At 41.1% G+C, this 4,487-nt stretch overlaps 1 non-coding gene across 1 annotated transcript; it reads left to right on the top strand.

The window, feature by feature from the left end:
* The first annotated feature begins 1,560 nt into the window (after positions 1 to 1,560).
* Positions 1,561 to 1,632, top strand: TRNAA-UGC (transfer RNA alanine (anticodon UGC)). The gene has a single exon. It is a non-coding gene; the product is annotated as a tRNA-Ala (tRNA).
* The last annotated feature ends 2,855 nt before the right edge of the window (positions 1,633 to 4,487 follow it).

The raw sequence follows: 4,487 nt of genomic DNA, 5'->3' as shown, positions 1-4,487 counted from the left end.
ACCAAAGTGTTTTTACTAATCAGTCTTTCTTGTACTCTGCCTCTTCGGGTTCTTCTCTTTGTCTTTCCCCATTTCTCCACTCTAAAATGTCAATGACTCGCCCTCAGATCACTTTCCGGCCCTGACTTCTTCGCTCCAGACCCAAGAGGTCAACTTACAACAAGTCTCCATGGGGAAGAGCCCACCACCTCCTTGGATTTAAGATCAAACTGAAGGCTTGTATATTCGCCCCTCCCACACCCAACAAGAACTCCTCAGTTCCTCTTATCATATGCAGGGTTCCGCTGTTACTCAGGGAGAGAATAAAAAGAAGGCCGAGAAGACAGGCCAGGACACTTAAGGAGTCCCGGAAGAACCACAAAAGGACAGAAAAGTGCTAGGAAAGTGTGGTGAAACAGAAAGGAGGGCATGGTGAAGGGAGTTCAGGACTGCTAAGAGTTGAAGGGAGATGACAATTGAAGGCTTTGGAAATGGGAACCTTGTGGGAGAGCTGGTAGATTTAAGTACCAGACGGCAGATCTTTGATTATCCTCTTTCCATCATTTCTCACAGATTCTGTAACTTCCTAAGATATCTTCCCATAGCCCGTCTGTTCTTGCTCTGCTGCCAGGATAAAGTTTCCTTTTTAAATTAGAAGTTTTACCTTCCTTTCTTTTCCGAAATATTCCTTTTGTCTCCTCTCTGGTGTAAAAGGGAAAAAGAAGTGCAGCAAAACTAATCAATCTTTCAACCTATCATCAGAGACTCTCTCTCCCTCCCTCTCTCCCTCTCTCTCTCAATCTCTCTCTCTCATTCTCTCTCTTTGTGTCTGTCTCTGTCTCGGTCTCTCTCTCACACTCTTTCTCTCACTCCTCTCATTCTCTCTGTCTCGGTCTTTCGGTCTCTCTCACTCTCTCATTCTCTCTGTCTGTCTCTGTCTCTGTCTATCTGTCTGTCTCTCTGTCCAGATACACGCGTATGTAGGTCCGTAGTCTCCCTAAAACTCCTGCAAAGAAGGGGCTTCCTTTTTCTCGTCTCTTCTGAGTCAAGATTGATCTTTATACAGGATTCAGTGCACTGAATAGTGCAGGCTCTGGAGTCAGGAGGACTTGCTTTCAAAGACAGCCTTAGATACTTACTATTTGTGTGACATTTGGCAAATGCTTAACTCTGTTTACCTCAGTTTCCTCATCCGTAAAACGAGCTAGAGAAGGAAATCCCAAAGCATTTGCCAAGAAAACCCCAAATGGGGTCAAGAAGAGTCGGACACAAAGTCGCAAAAAGCAAAGTTTCTTTTGCTCAAAACGCTTCAGTTTCTCCCACGTGAAGTTCAAATTTTGTGGGGGTTTTATGTTTCCGTTTTTAAAACTCAGAATTCAGGGGGAGGAAAGGCAATGGAAAGTGGTGTTCTTGCTTTCAGTTAGGCAGTTACCCTATATGTTCCTTAATGGTACTTTCAGAATTTTCGAAGAATACCACTCTCACCTAGCTTAGTGACCATGACCAAGAAAACAAAAGGATAAATCCTAAATACTAAAATACTAAACTGAAGGGAAAGAATAAAGTCAGTAGGCCATGTAGGGGGATGTAGCTCAGTGGTAGAGCGCACGCTTTGCATGTGTGAGGCCCCGGGTTCGATCCCCGGCATCTCCACTAGGTATTTTGGTTAGTAAGTCAATTTGTCTTCTTGCATGAAATGACTCAAAATTCATACCCCAGCACCTTCGTCTAGGACACCGGGAAAAACTCTTGAGTTTCTTCTAACCGTTCAAGAAAAGTAAGAATGACCAAGTGACTGAATTAAACTCCAATGAAGTTTGATCTCTAGAGAATAAAAAGCTCCGGTGCACCCCCTGAATTTTTGTATTTTAGGCATTAAGCATCGGTGTAAACAGAATAATTATTTTCCACCCCTTAAATCCCAGTAATTATTTTGATAAGTGCAGCGTCGTTCCCCTGCCCAGATGTGAACTTAAAAGTTATCTCCTTGGGCGCCAACCCCCCCCCCCCCCACAAAAAAAAAAAAACAACATCGGAAGTAACGGAAAACAGCTTCTGCTTGCTAGTGGAGAGGAAAGTGAAAGGGGATTGTGACCAGAAAAAAAAAGGATAAGTTAAGCATGAAGGAAGCACTTCGAGGCTTTCCGAGGCTACTCGAGAGGTGCTCAGCTCCAATCAAAATGAAAGGCAGAAACACTCTAGAGCCAGGTAAGGGTTGGAGAAAACCCTTCTCGCATCGCCCAGACTTGAGCTTTCATAGTATCACAGTTAGATCCAGACATAGAAGCTAGAAGCTTCACTTTCCTAGAGTACACCAAAAGTCTCAGTCTCTCTCTCTGTCTCTCTCCCTGTCTGTCTGTGTCTGTCTGTCTGTCTGTCTCTCTCTCTCTCTCTGTCTCTCTCTCTGTCTCTCTGTCTCTGTCTCTCTCTCCTTCCTCAGAGCGCCCCTGTCTTTCCAAGGCTACTCATTTCCCTTCCTTTCTGCTACCTTTAGGCGCTTCTGTACTGAATCTTTTATGTTCCATTTCTTCAGATAACTGGAGGTCTACTGCACCCAGGACTCCTGAGCACGAGATACCTGTATCTGAACTTTTAAAGACTCCGAAAGTTGATTGACTTGCTCTTTTCGTGGAATGTTTCTTGTTGGAATAAATGCAGACTTCTAGAATGGTGAATTCACCTGCAATCCACATAAAGCCTCCGTCTTTCCAATTTTACATTTACAAAAATTCAGATGGCAGCTAAGTGGAATGATTCGAATCCTTCTTTCACCTTGAAAAAGTTATAATGTCCTAAATAAACTTTTCCTAAGCATAAATACTGAGTTACTTTTATCCTCCCATTAGTTTTTTGAACCATCTGGAGTCCCTTTTCTGCCCTGCTTTCCTTTCTCTGTACATCACCTGATCCTCTAATGCCTTCTTTAAATGTGCTACCCAGTTATGAAATAATACAAAATCATGGAATCATCAAGTTGTAAGGGTTTCAGAAGTCATCTAATTCACTGCTTTATCTAAAGGAATCTCCAACTTATTTAATAAATGTTCATTCAATGGGTGTTAGGGGAACTTATCTCAAAGGAAACCCATTTCACTGACTACACCTATTTATAGCTCTAATTGTTAGGAAGCTTTTTTCAGAAATTGGGCTTAAATTTGCCTCTCTGAAAATTCTACCATTGCTCTTGTTTCTGTTATCTGTGGCAAAAAAAAAACAAGTCTAGAATCCTTCAGATACTTGAAGAACTCAATCATGCCCCCCCACAATATTTTTTTTTCCCTAGGCTAAGTATCCTCATTTCCTTCAAGTGATTCTCTTATTCGGTAGACTTAAGGCCCTTCAACACCCTCAAAGCCTCCTTTGGAGACTCTCCAGTTTGTTCTTATCCTTCTTAATTGTAGTTTTCAAAAGTGAACACAATTCAAAAGATATATTCTGACTAAGGTACAGTACACAATGACTCAATATTTGCTTATTCCTGGAAGCAACATCTTTCTTAAGGCAACCCTGATACCCCCTTAAGTATTTTGGTTCTTATATCACACTGTTGACTCATATTGGTCATGTGGTCCACCAAAATTTGAAGAACTTTTTCTTGTCTAAATATAGATCTGTCATCTTTTGCTTGCGAACCAGATTTTTTTTTTTACCTATATATGAAAAGACACGAAGTATTGTGAGGTAGATCTAAAAAGTTACGATAGCACCTGATTATGTAGCACATTAAATAAGAAACCTGGAATTTATTCTTCACCTGACAGGTAATGGGGTGAGAGAGTAGACCCCACAGTCATTTTACTCTTTTGGACCTTTGACAAAGTTAAAATTTGGTGAGTTTGGAGACAGACATCTTCAATAGTGATCTTTTATTTTTCATTGTTCTCACTGGACCATCACCTTTAGAGGTCTTATGATCAGCATTAAGATTCATTCAGGGAAATACCCATCTTTTACTTCTACTCTAGTGACTGTCAAAGAACTTTCCTGCTGGAACATCTGAAGACAGAGCAGGGTAATTTAAACACCTGAGTTAAGGCAACTAAATTTGAATCATGGCTCTTAACGCTTTGTCTTGTGTAAGCTGGTAACAATCATTGAAAGTCTCTGGGACTCATTTTCCTCATCTATAGAATGAAGGTAAAGAGAGTGCTTGGGATCAATGGGCTCCATGTCTCCTATAAGGTCTATCTCAACCATGCCACATGCCTTGATCAGGTCTTATTTCCCCTCCTTATTAATAAGACCATTTTAGTGATTGTCTTTGAAAGGAAATGCCTTAGGCATAGATTGCCTTGCAAAACACCCTGGGTGCTGCTTCTTTCAGTGATCCTTTAGCTGCCTAGCAGGAGCCTAGCAGGTAAGACCCTTACTCTTGAAATCTCTATATTATACTACATTCACCCACTTTCTTTACTTTACAGATGAATCCCAATGGAGTCTTTCTTTAAATGATAAGTAGTATCTATCTAAAACCAAGAGCAAGCATTATCCATAAGGATAATTTCCAA

Source organism: Petaurus breviceps, unplaced genomic scaffold (assembly GCF_028583685.1).
Source record: "Petaurus breviceps papuanus isolate PSGF00001 unplaced genomic scaffold, PetGlider_PUasm1.0 140, whole genome shotgun sequence".
NCBI classification, from domain to species: Eukaryota; Metazoa; Chordata; class Mammalia; order Diprotodontia; family Petauridae; genus Petaurus; species Petaurus breviceps.
This window is presented reverse-complemented; position numbering and strand designations above follow the sequence as displayed.